Consider the following 20655-nt stretch of genomic DNA (forward strand, 5'->3'; position numbering starts at 1 on the left):
CGGAGTAGACATAGAAATTAATGAACCTGCAAGTTTTGTCCATTATTTAAATGGCTCGACTCTGAGTAGAACTAGCATTGCATACAACCCATTGAATAGTTCTTTGCCAGTGGAAATGTATCAGTTCGCTAAGTCAACAAAAGGTAAAACCAGATAAGTTTTAAAAACCAAGCTTTTGTGCAATGAGGGCCCCTCCAGCTTGGAGAGTTTTGTTTTGTTTTGTTTGTGGATATATTCGGAACTGTCCACACCACATTCCGCTTTATTTGTTATTCTGTGGTGCTTCCCCAGTGTTGCTGCACAATTGCTTTCTGGGAGGGCACTCTTGCACTTTAGCACAACAAAAGCAAGATAATTTTTTTAAAAAAAAAATGTGATATGAAAAGTTGCAAGATTTCAGCAGGAGACTATGTGACATGCAGCAATTGGTAATGAAGCAATATGTCTGCCCCAGAACATTTGCAGGCATAAACAGCATTAAAAGTGGGATTGTATGTTTTACAAATGGTGTACCTTCATGAGCACAAATAATTCCGAATGCAAAATAAAATGGACATTTGAAGGGGCCCTAAATTAGAAAAGTGGTAACAGTGACAAGAAAATAAACTCCTGTTAACACCTGTTAAAATGTTCATCCTTCCATTTACAATGAAAATGGAAGAGACAAATCAGTCTTCAAAATGGAACAGTACAAGGACATCTAAGCCTTATGAACTCATGCATAGTCACCTTTCAAGTTCTTAATTTGTCCAAATTGTTAATTTGCAGTTCTAATCAGGGTTCACATTTGCACGTCAACCAGCCAGTGAGTCACAGAGTGAAATGAACCCGCAGACTCAAGAATGTAACTGAAAACCAATCAGACTAGGTTCAGAACATATTACGATCTCCTGAATACTGAAGCAAAACATTGTCTATTAACTTCAATGGGTATACTCTGAGTAGGACAAGCTTTGGATATCACACACTAGCTTTGTTCCTGACCTTTCAGAGATGGGGAATTGGTTGGGGATCAAAATACAAAGTGTTTACCATTAGTCCATATCTACAAGGTCTGCTCTGCTTAACAAACAAAAAAAGTATAGCTTTATGTGAACTTAAGTATCGTTACTTGGGCTTCTTATACCAGTGTATTTCTCAAAATTTGTTTCAATAAATTATTCCTTTTAAAGGAGGGAAGAAATTGAATGGAAGAGCTATTTCCACACTTGCATTTGGTGGCAGCATGTGAAATCTGCATGTCTTTAATTTGAGTTCTTTGATCTAAGATGATTAATTCAACTTCTTTAAGTTCATTAAAACGGTTGATAGAAGATGAACAGTTGTCAGCGGCTGTTCATTTTTTCACTGGATTATCAAGATTATGTTTTGTATTGGTTTCTTCTAATTACTCTGTGTAATTTTTTTGTGGTTTTTTGCTACCTGAAGTAGGACAATGGATAGGCAGGATATAAATAGGGATGAACTGCTGTTCTGTTTCAGCTTCATGGGCACTCGGTCATAGATCCTGCCCCATTTTGTGTGCACAAAAAGTCTGCAATTAAAATGTACACACATTGGGCACATTGGCAGCATAACCTTTGCATTCGTGTTTGCACTCTGTATGAAAAATACACATTTTTCAAAATTTTCCACCACAAAAAAAAATTCTGTGAAATTCACATTTTGTGTAAATTGGTTAATGAATAATACATGGTTTGGGGTGCACCTTTTGCACCAAAACTGCATCACAACATCCAAAGGAGTGAGTAATACAACTGGGAGTTTTGATCCACCAGTAAGTTTGGAAACATTGGATTGGATTGGTACACTGTGAAAGGGGACTGGGTGAATTCCTTTTCCGTATTTAAATATAGATAAATATAATATACATTACCAAGTATCATTGAATTGCATTTTCTTGAATGCCCAACTTTTTTGTTTTTTTCTTTAATTGATACTCCAGAAAACCAGAGAACCTTTGAACTCTGTGATCCTGGATGAAACTACAGAGATGATCCTTGAGAAGCAGAATGTTTAATTGCCATCCATTTCAAGCATGCCTTCTTTGACAACAAAATGCAATTAAAGAAACCATCATTATCATGTTATGGTGCCTCTAGGAGGTCCTGGATAATGTGGAAAGGGCACTGCAAGAGTTGCTTAACCTTCTTAGAAATGAACTTCCTTAACATTTTTATATCTTCCCTTTGGTTCATGTCGGTCACAATGATGAAACAATTTAAAAGAGGAAAGGTCATGGCAAAACGGTGAACTTTACATGCAGCGCCGTGCCGTAAAAGTCTCCTGAAGTAGCAGCAAGGGAATGATGAGTCTCATGCTAGAAGAAGGAAACAGTGGGTTGGTTTTAGTATTGGGGTTGACTATGATCAGAATAATAGATTTGGATTAAAGGGGAGGTTTGGGGGGGTTGTTTTTTAAAAACCTTTTTTAAAAAAACACCTTTGGATTTTGGTTCTTTCTTTCATTAGAGACTCGCCAAAGCTTGAACTCTTGGATCTTCCAGAAGTGATGTAGGCTGAGTATTGTTTGTTTTATTTATTTTCAGACAAACTGTCCTTCAGTAGCCAACTATCTCCAGTAAGTAAGTAAATAAGTAAGTGAAATAAAGCAAATACAAACAAACAAATATTCCTGACAGATAGGCAGATAGGTGATAACTAACATAGCACCCTCAAAATATTGTTTCATTATGTTTCCCATCATCCCCTGATGATTGGTAATGCTGACTAGGGCTGATGTAAGCTGAAGTTTAGCAACCTCTGGAGGATACTGGATTGTCTACCCCAGAGAGAGAGGGAATATTTATTCATGTCCAGGTGTTTGCTTTATCTTATTACTTATTTACAGGGATCAAAAGCGACTTTAAGTGCTCAGCTCAGATAATAATATGTTAATTTTCCTCCTCCATACTCTGTCCACTGAAAGATAGATATATAACTAAGACTTGCCAATGAATATTTACACACCATAATAATATGGCAAAGTACTAATTGCTGGTGTGGGTTTTTTGCTTGCTTGCTTGCCTGCTTGGTGCTATCTTTAATCCCATCTCCTCAACATCTTTGGAACCAACTACCAGATGAATGATCAATAGTATGTAGGCCAAAGTAGTAAAGGGGAACTAAATAAGTAAATAAAGGGGAGATAAATTATTCTTTATGAATGATTAGTCCAGTATTGTTCTCATTACAAAGAGAACAGATGATTTACATTTCTCCTTACAGATAATCAGCAGCTTATTGGTGTCCTAGTGTGACACGGAATGAGGCTCTGTCATCTGACTCTATCATTTCCGAAATTCATCACAAAACTACATTAAATATCGTATGCACCATGTAATTGTCTGCAATGAACACCGCTAAGACAGTAATTGTGTAGTCAAGAGTTAATTTATTCACAGCAAGCCCGTGCAATGTAGATATTAATCTCCTGGAGTACACAAACTGTTGTTCAGGGTTAAAGTATTCACTCTTCCCGCAACATAAACAAGTCATCTCCTTATAGCTCTTCACATAAATTGCTAACTTACCACCAGGGGTGAATTCAGGATTGGAAAGGAGGCCAGCAGGAACCTCTCCTTCTCCATTGCCTTTTCTGTCCATTTCAAGCACTCTATTTGCAACTACCCAGCAAAGTGAGCACAAGGTAGGCAGGAAATCCTTTTCAATCTCTTCATTCTTGCTACTGTTTGCTTGCATGCTCAAAGTAGGCAGCTGAACAGGAAGGAACAGCAATGGGCAGCAACAACAGGGGGGTAGCAGGAGAAATGAGCGAGTGTTAATTTCTCTCTCCTACTCCCCTCTCTTCATTACCCATTTTTCCAATCTTCCACATTCCACATCAGTTTGTGATTTTTTAATATAGTCCACTTAAAGATTAGTCCCCACTTGAGTGTGCATTTCTTCTTATATGCCCATTTATTACTTGACTAAGATCTTCTCGGAGAAGATGTGGAAATAGCAGCATACAAGAAGCTACTGGTAAGGCAAGCAATAATTTTTGCAAGCATTAATTACACACAGCCTTGGGTTGGACGAATGCATCACAAAAGTCAGGACAGTGAGAATTGTAGCAAACAGCTGCAGTTGGGTTTGTGCATTGTTTTGGAGTGCACAAATTAGGTAAATTTTCAATGCAAACTGAACTGAACTTTCAGTAAGTGGTCAAAAGAAGAAAGAAAACCCCGAAGAATTTTCAGTCCAAAACTACATTGCTTATTTCTAATGTCCTGTTGTCCAAAGAGCACTAAACATTTTAACATTGGCTCTTGTCTTCTTCCCACATGGGGAAGTGGGAGACTTTTTATTTAATTTGGCAAAACTGCAGCCAAGGGTACTTCAAAGAAGCACTTAGTCTCACCAATGGTTTTGGAGAGTGGTGACATTGCTTTATTGCCTTATGACAAAGGAGGCCATACCACGATGGGTTGTACAAGATGTGGTTCTTTTGTTTTGTTCTTGCTTGTACCATTGTTGGGAATAACCAAATAATATATTTTAGAAAAAAATATTACAACCAAAGATCAATAGATTTGTTATTTTAGTGATGCAAATATTGAATCATTAAACTGTAGAGTTAGAAGGGACTTCGAGGGTCATCATCTCAACACGTGGTCTCCCATCAAATTTGAAACCATGCAGGACCCTGCTTAGCTTTGCTAGCAGTTTTATCAGGAAATCAGTTGGATGAAAACACTTTCTTAGGGATGGAGAGCCTGCAGCCTTCCAGATGTTGGGTTCCAATGCCCATCAGCCCCAGCCAACATGGCCACTGGTGAAGGGTGATGGTCAGGAATGCTGAGACTTGTAGTCCAGCAGCTTCTGAAGGGCCACAGGTTCCCATCCCTGCACTATCTAGAACAAACACGAGCCAGCCTTTTACTGTTTACTCTCCTGAGTCAATTATAATGTATAATTACGAAAGGAAATAGTGCAAATGCCAAAGCAAAATTGCCTCTCTAGGGAGATACAGATCAGATTTGGTCTAGGATGAAACTACCTGCATTTTAAAAGCACTTATAGTGGATTAAGATAAACTACTCACATTTATGAGTATTACACTCAGCAATGCCTTCAAAATCTAGGTATGCCCCTTTATTGACTTTGGGGTTTTTGTAGAGTCAAATAAACTGTCTAGCAACCAAAGATCAAGGTTGGCACAATAAATATGTACCAGTCAGGTGACATTTGGTATGATGTGGAATTGTTGGCAGACCAACTGATGATGGCCTCGATCCATTTCATTATGAGACTGCTTGCTAAGGTCCAGTTTTTGCATCCAAAAGAAAATGTATTTTCTGCCACCAAGGTTATAAGGATCAACGGTAGCAAAAGTCAAGCCATATGCATGCATCATTGAAAGTGGGTAATAGGGAAATTGTCACCATCTGGGTGTGGTTTGACTATGGCTTCCACATTCCCTGACTATGACCCACGGACCCCAACAACATTTGAAGGACCCCACACCAAATTTAAAGTGAGGAGGGAAGTTTTAATTCCAGAATGGAAAATTACTTACCTACTTCTTGTCACTTCCTGCTTTGAACAACGCCAGAGCAGGACTTTCTAGTCTCTGAAGTTGGCAAAATGCTCTCAATGACTCCTCCTTATGCCTAGGTGCCATGGCCGATTGACTATCTACTGACACACACACACACACACACACACACACCCCACACTAAATATGGAAAAGAATTTAATATGAAGTGACTGAAATGGGACAAGTGGTTATGAATAGAGGGATTTCTGAACCAGACCTTTCCTTTTTCATGCTTCCGTCTCAAGGGAAAAGCTTTCATTCCAGAATGATAAGATTAGATACACTTTCTTACAGTCGTATTCTTCACCCTGCTACACTTTAGTCAAGAGACTTTAATTTGGGTGCTGTACAGTTGCCTAGTGATGTCTTCATCAGCTGTTCAAAAGCTCCGGGTCAGGAGCTCAGAGATTTGAATATATAATTTGGCTAATTGACTCAAGTGTCCCTTTTGACCATAGTCAATTTCTACTAATTAGAAATAAGGATCATTAGCTAATGTGTGTAAAGAGTGCTGAGGAGGACGTGTTGCAAGAAGGGCTGAGTGCTGCATTCAACACATGAGACAGAAATGATCTTCCTTTCTCCCTATTACCACTCAGAATTCAAAAAGGTCCCAAACTGGATGAAAGTGGCCTGAAGGTCAGTTCTAAACTCTGTATTCTGCACATGAAGATTCTTGCCTGTATATGCACAAGCATGAAGCCCAGCACCACAGTTCTGATCTCTGAAATAAGGTGGGTCCTAAAAATATGCATCTTCAATGTCAAAAACTGGGGGGAAGTGTGTCTTCAGCTGCATAATGAAGATGCCGAATGAATAAGTTGGGGGAAACACAGGAAGTTACCTTATACTGAGTCAGACCATTGGTCCCTCTAGCTCAGCGTTGTCTACATGCTGACTGGCAGCAGGTCTCTAGAATTTTCAGACAGGGGTCTTATCCCAGCGCTACCTGAAAATGCTAGAGATTGAACCTAAGACCTTCTGCATGAAAATGTGGGTGCTCTGTCATTGAGCCATTGCCCTTCCCCTGACCTGGTAGAATTCAGTTTCCTCCATCCTTAGAGTGTGACGCACAGCATGACTCATCTTCTATTCAGGTGGTCATGGAGCCTAGGCAGAGCATGGGATGCCTATGCCACATGGTACCATGCAGACCACACCATTGCTACCTTCTCCCTGCATGCATATGTCACCATCTCCTACATAACCCCAGCACAAGGACCTCCTGCTGCAAAACTTCCGTGGCAATAAGAGGCTCCACCAAGCTTAGACAACCACAATGCAGACTGGCCTAAGACTAGTTGCAAACAAGGAAGTGCCAGAAATTGCCTGGGTACCCACCTTTTCCAAGACCCACCCTACTGAGTGTTGTTCTCGGGCTTTGTTTAAGGATTTCCATAGGCATCTGATTGGCCACTTTGGAAACAGGATGCTGGATTAGATGGGTGTTGGTCTGATCTAGGAGGGCTCCTCAAATGTTCTTATGAGTAACAGGAAGGAAGGGCTGTTGCTTTCATGTCCTGTCTGTGAATCCCCCAAAATAATCTGGTTGGCCACTAGATCATCTATTTGGCCACTGTGGGAACATAATGCTTGACTAGATGGCCCATTTGCCTGATACAGCAGCCTCTTCTTATGTTCTATGCTGACATCTAAACCAGTTACTGTTGGGTTTTTTCACCAAGGCTGTAGGGGTAAATTAGGTCACCCTGTAAATCACCAAAAGCTGCTTCTGGTCTAGCTCCCCACCTTTATGAGAAACTAAAGCATTATCGATCCGTGAACATGAACTTTCTTTGTACATCACTTCAAAAGTGCCCCCTTATATACAAAAGCTACAAAGAGTATCAGGAAAACCAGCTCAGGTGAAAGCATTCCTTACCCCCACCTCCATTTTTTTTTCAAAGAGTTAGATCTTTGAAAAACAACAACACATAAAAGGAAAGAGAACCAAAGCCTCTATCCCTCCCTCCTGATAGTCAGCAAAGCAAAGCTGGTGAAGCCACAGGGGAGCCGCCATGTAGAACCTGCTGTTCTCACACAGCTCAAGCCTGGCTTTTGAGGTTTGCAACCATGACAAATCATGAGTTTCAGAATACCAGTACGCCGGGGATGGGTCATTCTTGTGTACTACTCGATCCCAAGAGGGAGAAAAATCCAGAGGGAAGATACCTGAGTGACATTTCAACTGACACATTGAGGAGTAGCAGAGACAGCTTCTCCGCTGTGTGCTGGGTTTGGTTGCATCACTACCGTTGCTTCCAACCTAGGACAAAGCATTGCTGCTGCTGTTGTTGTTGTTGTTGAATGATTTGTACATTTGCATGTTTACATTTATAACCCAACCTTTCCAAAGAAATCAGGACACTTCTCAACCTTTTGAAAAAAGGTTTGGGGTTTTTTCGTTTTGGTTTTTTAAAGGTGATATTCAAATTCATGGATCTAACTAAGGCCACATTCATTCCATACATTTCAACCACTATGATTCCATTTTAAACAGCCATGGTTTCCGTCTCTTTGTTTGTATAGGGTTCTTTCTTTGCCTTGGCGTTGTTTGGCAATTGGGATACTTCCTTTAAAATAAATGAGTGAGATATAAATGTTGAGAAATAAACTGAGGGTGGGTGAGGGTGAATAAAAATGAAGATTGTGTCCTGCTTAGACATTTGTGGGAGGCTTATTGATTGAATACAAACAAACCCAAGCTGTATTCATGCCATACATGGGCTTCCCCCAAGGAATTCCGAGAGCTCTCATTTGTTAAAGGCGCAAGAGTCACTAGGAGACCCCTTATTCCCCTCCTACAGCTGCAATTCTCAGAGTGGTTTAGCTATCAGTCCCTCTTCCCAAGGAACTCTGGGAATTGTAGCTCTAGGACAGCAAACTCTGCTTTAAATGTATATTGCAGATGAGACTACTGCTGGAGAGGGAGAGGGAGCCAACCCACCACATCCTGTTTATTTGGATTCCTGACAGAATACAGCTGGTATAGGTGGGGTCCATACACAATTTCAGCAATCTTTGGTTAGGGGAAACAGAGGCAAAATGGTTCGGCTAGCAGCCATCTGCACTGCCTGACCAAATCCTTCAGTCTCTTAAAGTGACTGAGATACATGAAGCCCAGTGGCATCCCTCACATCCTTTTGACCAGTGCTTTGTCAAGAAAAGGAAAGAAGTCTCCACATTTCATAGTGAAAGGTCATATCCTTCCCCCTTTTATTTTCCAGGAAGTATTGCACCAAAAACATCAACACAGTCAGAGTTTCTTCATCAACTGGCAAGACAACACAGAAAACCAGCTTACCCAGTGGCTGCATGTATGCCATGATCATGTTATCACTTAATAAATGGTTGTCTATGTGAACTATTACAACTTAGAGGCAGGATGGTGGGTGGTGAGGCATTTTTCTTGGTAGGACTTGGTGCACAAGGTTGGTTGCTCCTTGTGAATAATAGTCCTTTGCAGCCACAAAGGAACATTCGTAAGATCAGAGCACCAGATTGTTGGAGTTTGGAGGAGGAATAGGGTCAAGACTTCACTTATTTTATTGGCAAATGGATAGATGGGAGATAGAGATCCATGGAAGCAGCCACTGGTAGCATCAGAAGCAGGGAAGGTCTGATCCTACAAACGTTGGGTTGTAACTCCCACCAATCCAACCAACATGGAATGATAAGAGTTGTAGTTGAGCAACACCGGGGTCTGGTCCTTAGTTCAAGAGCAGAGGACCTGATTTGCCTCCAGAATGCCCTAGGATCAGTCTGGTGAGTCCAGTTAAAAGGATCTCAAAGTAGACAAAACAAGGCTAAATGGACCAAAACCTGTGTAAATATATGGTAGTTTCATATGTTCATATGGACCAGTGGCTAAGTGGACCAGTGTGGATCAATGGCTAAATGGATCAAAACAAGACTAATGTATCAATGGCTGAATGGACCCATAGCTAAATGACTAATGGGTCAATAGCTAAATGGACCAATAGCCTGTCTCAATATAAGGTTGTTTCTTATGTTCATATATTATCTATCATATATTGCAATACAGCAGATACCCATCCTAGGAAGAAAGTAGGTGCAAAGAGTGGGTAGTCTGCTCTCTCCATCAGTAGTTAGTTCCAAAGTTAATTTAGAACAGAGGTGGGGAACTCTTTTCAGTCTAAGGGTTGTATTCCATTCTAAGCAACATTCCAGAGGTTGCATGCAAGTGGTGACTGCAACAACGGGAACATCTAATGTAAATATTACAGGAGACAGGAGACTTCTCACCCTCTCTCTGCCCTCTGTTCAGGCAAGCAAGAGGCATTCTCAGAATTCAAGAATTCTCAATGAAGGTGCAAGGCAAGGTTGGTGAGAGGTGTTGAGAGAGGGGATGTGACCAGGAAGATGATGGAGGGACCAGATAGAAAGACTTGGAGGGCTGCATTTGGGTCTCGGCCCTGACATTGCCTGCCCCTAATTTAGAACATGTATCTATTCATACAGAGCCACTGCTACAAGTGTGGGATCCTCTTGGCTTTCCAGATGTTACTAAGCTGCAACTTCCTTCAGTGGGTGGTGTGTTTTAGTCCTGCCTTTTAAAAATACAAACGAGCTTTTGACTTTATTCTATTTTAGTTTTGTTCTGGTTGCTTCTGACTCCAAGTGGCCAGCACTTGTTGCAATTCCTGCATTACAAGGGGGTGGAATAGATGACTCTTGGGATTCCTTCCAGTTCTACAATTCTATCATTCTAGGATTTATTTATTGTTGTAAAAAATTTTGAGATGATGATGATGATGATGATTATAGTCGGAACTCCTGTCTGTTGACCATGCTTGATGGTGCTGAGGTTTCCCACATCTACACCATGTTTATAGATGGGGACCAAGAACTGGAAGAATGCCCAGTTGGTCAATTGACCATGGTCTTGGCCAAAGTCATGCTTCCAGGCCATCTTTCATCACCCTGGTGCCTGCCTTCCAAGTGCTACTGGACCTCAACACCTATCATTTCTGACCATTAGCCACACTGGCTAGGGCTAATGTGAGTCCACCAATGTCCAGGGTGAACAAATCTTCTCCAGACTCATCTCACTTACCTTGCCACCAAACATTCCAATGAAGTTGTGGGCCACTCCACTTAGCTTACAGCTAAGTAGTTGTACCTATGTAGCTCCTTAAGGGAAAAGGAAAACAATCGAGGGGGAAAGACCAGCAAAACTCTGGGAAATAATTAATTTCCCAGAGAAGTTGAGACTGGTGCATTTGAGAGCCCAGCAAAACACAGAAGGTTTGAGCATCAGCTAGCGCCGGTGTCTCCGAAAACTCAGCAAGCAACAGGAGATCAAGAACCCCTTGATATTTATTTATCTGGTGTTTTCTTTCAGATCTTGCAATATGACAACACATGTCAGTGTCAGTCGAGGTCCTGCTGGCAACACCTTGAAAACTATGTGGAGGTACAGAAAATAAACAGCGCCGGCTGTGATTTCAGTGATAAAATACCAATGTAAGGGAAGCCTCTTGGGATCCATAATCTCAAATTGTCACGGGATAAGAATTGTCTGTCTTTTTGATAAAAGATGTCAAGTTTCCCCTTCTGGGTTTTAAAGAGAAAGAAGCACTTTTTTCTTCTTATTATTATTTTTAAAAGCTGGCTGTATACCAACCAAGTCTGCAGAAGGGATTTGCTTCGTGGTGTGACTGTTTCTGCTTCAGCCCATCTTTTCCTGTAGACTTTGATATCACAATCCTATTTGATAGTCCAATCCCCACATTTTATTTTTTGTTCAGCACATTTAATTTTACCAGCATGGACTAAGGGTGACAGATCTTAATTACTGTATACTTCAAAAGGCATGAGATGAGCTTTTATTTTATGAAAACAAAAACAAACCTGCATTTGTAATTAAACAAACAACCAATTAATTAAGTTGGATGGAAGATTGATTTTCTTTGTTGTTTGTTTTATGGATTATTATTACTATTTCTTAAGAGTACATTAAGGTTTGATTCTGCAATGCTTTTTTTAAAAAACCAAATCCTCTTGGAACTAGTGGCCATTTTAGAATATTTCAAATAACTCACCTATTTCTGGATGTCTGAAATAATTTTTAATTTGCTGTGACACTATGTAGGCTTCATGGGAGGATACGGATCCTGTATAAATGTATGATGGCTGTTACTGCCCTTTGTTGACAGGGTAAGTTTATGCATGTTTCTTCAAAGTATGTCCCACTTCGTTCAGTGGGGCTTGCTCCCATGTAAGTGTTACATTATTTTGGTGAATATTTTCTTCTGAGTAAGTTAATAGGTGTAGGATTGGACTGTTAGTTTTGAACACTGCAATGCTGTGAAATCATCAAGAGTGGAGAGATTTGCATGATATTGGGAATTATTCAAGGAGTGTCAGGAGACAGATGGGCAAATATGTCAATTTCAGTTCCTCATTTTCCTACTCTAGGTTTCCACATCACTTTGCTTTTTAAAAATCATCATGAAAATTCATTAGTGTTTTGATGCAAATTTCTCCCCAAAAAAATACACTGTATGGGATTTCCTCCAAAGTACACATTGTTTGCAATTCAATTTTCCCTAATGTGTTGCATTCTTGTATGTTGCTTTCAGAAATAGATGTGTTTATGTGCACATCTTGTGCTAGAATATGCTTTTGGGTACACATTACTTTGCTGGAGAACTGCATTACAAAATTCAGAGAAGGACGCCCAATATTGTTTTCTTTTCTTTTCTAAAGTACATTATGATCTGTAAAAGCTACTGAATAAATTGCTCTGCGACTCTCCAGGCATTCCAGCATGGTGTTGTCTTCACTCATGTTCTCACCACCTACACAGGGATGGATGTGCCAAGATATTTAGGTTGGCTTCCTTCAAAAGAGTGGGAAAAATGGGCTCAGCCCTCTGTCGGTGCTTCAGATGGGGCTGCTGTTCCTGGCAAGGGGGGAAAAACTGCTGGCATAGGACCTGCTTTTGCTTCTCATATGAAGCCCTGGCACTTATCTCGAAGCTGTTGATCACTTGGAAGGGGAGGGGCAAGGTAGTGGGATGGGAGGCGTGTTGCAATCACAATGTGTCCCAAATTGACAAAGTGCACTGTGGAACTTTGGAATTCGCTCCAACAAGAAGCAGTGATGGCCGCCAACTTGGATGGCTTCAGAAGCAGATTAGACCAATTCATGAAGAACATAAAAACGTCAGAAGAGTCTGCTGGGTTAGGCCAGTGCGCCATCTAGTCGAGAATCTTGTTCTCATAGGGGCCAACCTGTTGCCTGTGGGAACCCCACAAACAGGACCTGAACACAAGAGCACTCTCCCACTGTCCTGTGGTTTCCAGCAACTGGTATTCGGAAGCATTATTGCCACCAAACATGGAGGCAGGGCATACACTAATAGAGCTATCCTCCCTCCATGGACTGGTATACTCCTCTTTTAAACCCATCCAGGTTGGTGGTCATCACTGCCTTCTGTTTATGTGCTGTGTGAAGAAGCACTTTTATCTGTCCTGATGCTGTGTCCAAGTGAAATACAGTGTGATGTCATTCTTATATTTTTATTATATGCACACACAGAGAGAGGGGGGGAGGGAGAGAGATAAGGTAAAGATATCAAAATTTTATTGTGTATCATTTTTACCCATCTAACAGTCATGGAGAATCCTGGGAACCGCAGTCATATAACTGAAGAGTTGGAAAGGACCATAAAGGTCATCTAGTCCAACTCCTTGCAATGCAGGAATCTTTTTGCCCAACATGGAGCTTAAACCCATGACCCTGAGATTAAGAGTCTCATGCTCTATTGACTGAACTATCCCAGAAAGCTCCATGAGGTGCTAAGGGTGCTGGGAACTGTATCTCTGTGTGGTCAGCACCCTTAACTAATGTGAGTTCCCATGATTTTGCAGGGAGGCCATGACCATTAAAATGCTATAAGAGTGCTTTAAATATCTTGGTTGGATGTGTCCTGATCCATTCAGCAAATAGACCATTCAGTGGTGCCCATTTGGTTAAGCCAGAGCCTGAGCACCTTGTGGGTTTTCGTCTGTGCTGCTGAACACTTTTCTTGTTTCTGTAGCATTGTTTGCAGAGTACATCAGACCTGGAGAACATGGAATGCAGTGGCCCATCCCTGCTTATGACAAGCAGAGGATAAATTAATGTTATTGCCCGGTTGATGCATATGTGGGTACAGAATATTCTTCTTTTAATTGAGCTGGCTCTCTCTGTAATTGAAAAGCACAGCTAACACAGAGGCAAGACTCATCACAACAGCTTGTCTCCTGTCACAACCCTCTAGTCAAAGAACGTGAAGAACTCAAACAAAAATGGGAGACTCAGTGACATGGAGGAAAAGCCGGTTGATGCTGTCTGTGTGTGTTTGTGTGTGTGTATAATGTTGAAGTCATAGCTGTCAACTTTTCCCTCTTCTTGCAAGGAATCCCATTCAGAATAAGGGAATTTCCCTTAAAAAAACAAGAGCTCAGCTGGGTGGGATCAAAAGATACGCTCTAGCCTAGCAACATGCTTCCAACAGCAGACTGTCAGATGACTCCAGGAAATCAACAAGCAAAATATGAAGTCAACACCACCATGGTTTCTCACCAGTGGCCCACATCAAGTGGCATACCTCCTAGGAACATTTTGGCAGGATGTGGCTCTCTAGCTGTTGCTGGACTACAACTCCCATAACCATGACCATTGGCCACGCTGGCTGGTGGGAGTTGGAGTCAAACAACATCCAGAGAACCACAGCTTTTCCATCCCGACAAGTCAGGATCATGCATTTTTGCCATTCTGTATCATAGCTAGTTGCCTCCTCTCTTCCCTGAATTAGTCTATAATTTCTTGAATCTCACAATCATGCCCATTGTGAATGATCTCAAGCCTCTTTTTTTTTGTAATTCTCTGCACCCTTTTGGCTCTGAGAAAAGGTCAAGTGGCCACTTCAGCTGAGTTGGTGTCTTTGATCCCCCTGCTCTCTTCCCAGCACTGCACTCCTTAGAAGTAGTTTCAGCACCTGATTTATTAAGAGGCGGGTGGGGCCAGGCAAGTCTGTCGCAATCCCCGCAAAGATGATAATAAATCTGATCCTCATATCACAGGTGGTGCTGATGTTTTTGCCGGATTATGCTGAAGTTAGCAAATCAAACACAAATGTTTCTACCTTTCTTTTTAAAAAACACAATTATTTGTTTTTGCGTGATGGGTGCTAGCAAACCAGGAGCGTGGTGGAGAACAGGTTTTGCAACACTTTTTCTTTTATAAAAAACACACACACTTCCATACTAATAAATTTTATTTTAATAAAAGAGGGGTCAAAGAAGCAATAGTCCAGCTATTTTTATGCCATGCTGTCTGGGTTCAGTTTTTTGTTAGCCCTTTAAAATACTGTCAGAGGCACAGATGTTTCCTTATTGGCAAAAAAAAAGTAGTTACTTAGCTACTTAAGTAGTATTTTTAACCTGCTCTTCAGAGGGGGGGGAAGGCTGTCAGAGCAGCTTACAGAGATCATTAGTATAACAGTTCTTACCGTAAGGCCTACAGTCTAAAAGACGCAACACAAAAGGAAAAGGAAATGAGAGGGATGAGGTAAAAAGCAATCTCTGGAACTTGAGTATGGTTCAAAGTTTTTGTGAGTTTTCTTTCCAGGAAGAGAGGTGGGGAGCAAGTTCCCTGCAGCATCTCCTTCTCTGGGTAACTGACAAAGCCCAGTTGGTCTCCACCTTGCCATGATATTCTTCCCAGAAGGCAAGGGAACAGCTTTCTGGTGTGGCCTTTGGTACCTTGGCTGATGGCTAGGAAAATTCCATGCCATTAGGGCTCCCACACACCTTCCAGCATTTGGGCAAAGAAAATCAGGACAGGGTGGCTGGAGAAGGAGGGAAGAGGCAGCGGAAGCAATGGCAGGGGGGCTGCTTTGCTGGCGGCAGGACCCAGCAACGGGGAGCAGTGGCAACACCACTTGCCCACCACCTGACCCCACTTTGCCTTACCTATTATAGTATAGAGTTCTCTTAATCAGGCACTTTCTATGATAAAGACAGAATCCATGGTAGTGGCTGTCCTGGCAAAATAGCGACAGTTGGAGTGAAGAAGGTATTGCGTGAAGAAGGTCTCAGGTTCAATCTCTAGGTTGGGTTGAGAGAAACACCTGCCTGAATGAAAACCTGGAGAGTTGCTGCCAATCAGTGTAGACAATACTGAGTAAGATGGACCAATGGTCTGACTCAGTATAAGGCAGCTTTCTATGTTCCTATTCTAATGCAATGCTGCACATTAAGTGAAAGGGCCGTAGCTCAGTGGTAGAGCATTTGTTCTGAATGCAAAAGGTCTCAGGTTCAATCCTCGGCATCTCCACTTAGGGTTGGGAGAAACTTAAGTCTGAAACCATGGAGAGCTGCTGTCAGTGTCAGCAGTATTGCCCTCCTTGGCACAAGGAAGCTTGAGAGAGCAGGCAGGCAAAGCTAGAGGATGGAAATAAACTTTGGAAACTGAGGTTGTCATATAACATATAGTATATATTAGGCTCACAATTTACACAGGGGGTGGTTTACATTCTGTGGATCACTCCTAAAGCTAAACTCATGTATAGTCAAGACTTACTGGGTTCAGTGGCGGGTGGGTTGCCAAAGTCATTTTTCCCTGAACCCCACCCCCTTTTAATTTTAATTTTAATATATTGTCACATGTGTAAAGCTGACGGTGCATACGTTAAATGCACACAAGTTGTATGTAAAAGGCAAGAGTCTGGTTAAAGGGAATGTTGACTGGAGAATTCATTCAAAGCTCCAGTGTCCTTACCTGGGAGTAAGCCACAATGAAGTCAATGGGGTTTACTTTTGAGTAAACATATATTGGATTGCACTAATTTTCTAATCCTCTTTTCCCACAGTCTAAGCTATTCTTGCAAACACCTTAACTCTGTGCCCATCTAAGTCAACTCCACTCCACCCACCTGTTAGGCAAGATTTTGCAAGTGCAGTATCAATGTCACCTCCCTACAGTTATCTTCCTTTGCTCCTGTTACACTTTCTCCTCTTCTTTGCACTGATAGCTACACCACTGAAAGTGACCTCCTTCGTTTCCAGACAGATCTGCTTTTATGTCTTTCTATCCCCATTTCATTGTTCTTCAAGCTCCCCTCCCACTTTACGTATACTTTGCCAACATTTCTCCAGCGGATATTGCGTGCATTTCTCTAGTTTGTGGATGGCTAACTGGTGGCACTGAAGGTTTTTATTATTTATTTCATAGAATTTATGTACTGCTCAATTGCAAGAAGAAGAAGAAGAAGCCTCAAAGCAGCTTACAGAAAGCAATTACAAGATTCAGAAAATTAAAACCAGCTGTAAACTAAAAACATATCAGCATTGTGAGATGTTTGGAATATATTCTAGATGTATTCTAGATATCTGTAAAAGCTACTGAATAAATTGTTCTGCGACTCTACAGGCATTCCAGCATGGTGTTGTCTTCGCTCAGCAGTGGTCAGGGATGATGGGAGTTTAAGTCCCACAACTTCTGCACAGCCACAGGTTAGCCACCTCTATTCTTGGCTGACGCAGCTCCATACATGCCTGTTCATCAGTTGAGAACAGCAGCACCAAGCGGTGACCTGCATATGCCAATGGTGCAAACTACGAATGGGGTCTTCGGTGCAACTCCACATCACTTTATATGTAAACCATTTTAGAGGAGATGCTTCACACAAGTCTGGATCAAATGTTGAAGCATGGTGATGAGGAATGAGGGCATCGGCATTTCCCAATTATTGGGAGACAATAATTGTCTGAAAGGGGAGATAAAAAGTGGGAGGGAAGTTAATAAATAAAACAATAGGAGAAATGTTTTGGGGGGTTTTTAAGCAGTGTACTGACACAGAAGTGTGACAACATTCTCCTTAGAACACTGTTATGATTATGATTAGGATTAAATTTATTAGCCTCCTTCACTGGCAAGTCCCAGGGTGGGTTACAACAAATTAAAATTTAGAATTAAAAAGAATGGATAGTCACAGCTGTCTCTGTATGCAGCTGAACGTAGTGGTAAAAGCCCCAACTTTGTTTTAATGTATGGTGGCCCCAGAGATCCTCTCAAAACTTGAAGGTGAGATCCCAGTATTCAAAAGAAACAAAATGGTAAATAATCCCGCTACACACTTTCTTGATGCTCTCCAGTTTTGTAGTCTTGATTTTTTTAGCTGCTGAGTTTAACCTGCTTTCCTTGACTCTTTCAAGATTGGCAGCTGATTTGCATTTTAGAAATCTCATAAACAGCACCATCAGTGGTATTCATCCCATATTTGGAAAGAAAATATGTCACCAGTGAGTGACTGAGTAGAAAAGTTCTGGTCTGTGGACGATAGAGAGTGAATGGAACAGGTGATCTGGTTTGCCGAGAACAGGATTGTCAACATGGTGCCCTTCAGGTGTGGACTACAACTCCTATCATCCCCAGCCAGTGTGGCCAATGAACTGGGATTATGGGAGTTGTAGTCCAACAGCATATGGAGGGCACCCCCTTGGCTACCGCTGGGCTAGAGCCCTAATCTATAGTGTCATTGACATCTATATTAATACAGGCCTAGAACATGGTATCTGCTTCCTCACTCTTTTCTGGTTGTTTGGTTTGTGGCAATAAGGAAAGGCAAAGCCACGTTTGAAACATACAAGAAACTGACGTGCTGAAATTTAACAGCCTTCCCCAGGTCTCAGTTGCTGTTTGTGCAAATTAGTATCCAGGCCACTTTACAAGTGTATATTCTTTGCCCAACAGATGCTATTCCTGTCTCTGGTGTAAATAACATAATGAGACAAAAAGTATGGCATGGTGTAAGCCATTTCATAACGAAAAGAGGGGGTGGGGAGCCACCGGGTGAAGAAATAATTAAATCAACCTGTTTGAAACAATGCTGGAGACTTGAGCGATATACCATTACACGTTCCTGGGAAGAAGAAGAAGACGAGGAGGAGAAGAAGAAGAAGAAGTGGGGAGGGGAAACCACAGCCAAGGAAGTGGAGAATGTTTAGCTGCCAACGTCAGAAGCAAGGGGATAACATTACTCGCTCAGTAGCTTTGACTTTGGCACCAACTTGAGTGTCACAGTATTAAAACAAAAAAATGTTGCAGCTAACATAACATTGCAGACAAAGAACAGATGATGCAGCTCTTCTGCCATCCATCATGAGCGGCGTTTCCAACTCCGGGGCTTCTACCGGCGCTGACATTTCAGACAAAGTATGTGTCAACCATATTAAATAATATACCAAGCTGCGGGTTATTAAGTGTGGGGTAACTTGACCACAGCAATTAAAGAGAGATTAAAGTATAAGGATCAACGGGCTGTGTGGCGTGCACCACTTTCCCCAGCAACATGTGGGAGCCTTGAATATTTCAAAGTGTAAAAGCCACATCAGAAAGCAAAAGATTAGTCAGTCAAAATCTATTTATTTTTCCCTCCCCTATTCTGCCTACCATCTCCATGCAGCAGACACTCTCAAATACTACTTGGTCATTATCATTGTTCCTGAATAAAATTCATTTTGGAATGTTCTTTCCCCTAATATGTGCATACTTATGCACGCTTGACCCCCAAATGTGTTCATTTGCAGACATTGTTTGGCTGGAACAGTCAGAGACAAGTGTGTTGTGAAAGGTGGTGGTTCGCAGATTGTTTAAGAAAGTGTGGATTTGGCAATTTTACCCTTAAACCAATAGCTGCTAACCACAATAGCCATGCTCTACCTCCACGTTGGCTCTTCTTAAGCTCTTAAAAGTGAACTGTAAAAAAAATCTCCTCCATCCTTAACCTAAGAACATGAGAAGACCCTGTTGGATGAGGCCAGTGGACCATCTAGTCCTGTATCCTGTTCCTCATTGGCCAGAAACCTGCAACCAGGAGCTGAGCACAAGAGACCTCCTGGAGTTTCAAGAAACTGGTATTCAAAAGTATTGTTCTCTCTGACTGTGCATAGCTATCCCGGCTAGTAGCCTTTGACAGCCCTCTCCACGAATTTGTCCAGTTCTTCTTTAAAGCCATCCAAGCTGGTGGCCATCACTGCCTCCTGTGGGAGCTCATTCCATAGTCTAACTATGTGCTCCATGAAGAAGTCCATCTTCCAACATTCAGTTCTGTTAGATGGATGTTCTAGTGTTATGAGAGAGAGAAACCTTTTCTCCATCCACTTTCTCCATATCATGCATAGATGTTTCTCCATTCCCACAATGGCCTTCATTGACAGTGTCTCTGTATGTTGCTGTCCTGTTCGTTCCAACTGCAGCTCTTCATCTTCTCTCGGTAATTTTATTGGGCAGAAGGGGAGTTAGGGCCCTTCATGGCTTTTGTTCGAAGTGGTTGTAATGGGATGGGGTAGATTAATACATCACCTCTAGAGCAAGACAATAAGAGTCCCAGCATGTGACATATTTCATTTTTCCTCTCACTTTATTTTATTTATTTTTTAACAACCAAGCTGTAAACTCCTCAATAATGAGATTTGTAATGGGAAATGCTGAGTCTCCTTTTACTCCAGCGGCCTGAACTTGCTGCTATAATAAGCTATTTTTATCGTTTAAGTGATTACACCTTAGAAAATGACTGATGGTGACATAACTCCTGAGTTTAATGAGAGGAAGTCTTAAATGGCTCAAACTGATATTATAGCTGTTTAAACAGATGAAACAACAACAAAAAATATTATTATTATGAGTGGGAGGGAGAGTGTGTGTCGGGTGAAGGGCAGAACGCTCTGCAAATAAAATTATTATATACTGATAGTTTACAGCTAGCCATAACAGCAGATGAGACCATATATTACTGTTCTTTGAAAAACACGGTGGTTAACCTCTAAATCTTAATTAAAAAATCAATGAATGCATTCATAGAAATGAGTGCTACATAAATACACCCCAACTGAAAGCCAAGCAGCACATTTAGCTACCATTTCAAGAAAAAATGATTTCTCTGCCTCACTTGAAACCTGGTACACATTTTGGAACAGGGGTGATGAGCCTTTGCCCTCCAGATATGGGCTTTGGCTACATTCACATGACAGTTTATCCTGTTTTACCAACATTCCCTTGTTAATTTTCACATTATATTTGAGCTTTCACACAATGCAA

General features: G+C 41.4%; 1 long non-coding RNA gene across 1 annotated transcript; it reads left to right on the top strand.

Moving 5' to 3' along the window:
* The first annotated feature begins 3952 nt into the window (after nt 1–3952).
* On the top strand, nt 3953–11109 carry LOC310768069. The gene is made up of 3 exons (XR_014551182.1): nt 3953–3983; nt 6141–6275; nt 10907–11109. It is a non-coding gene; the product is annotated as an uncharacterized lncRNA (long non-coding RNA).
* Nucleotides 11110–20655: the final 9546 nt, after the last annotated feature.

This window comes from Podarcis filfolensis, assembly GCF_964270895.1.
Source record: "Podarcis filfolensis genome assembly, chromosome: 8".
NCBI classification, from domain to species: Eukaryota; Metazoa; Chordata; class Lepidosauria; order Squamata; family Lacertidae; genus Podarcis; species Podarcis filfolensis.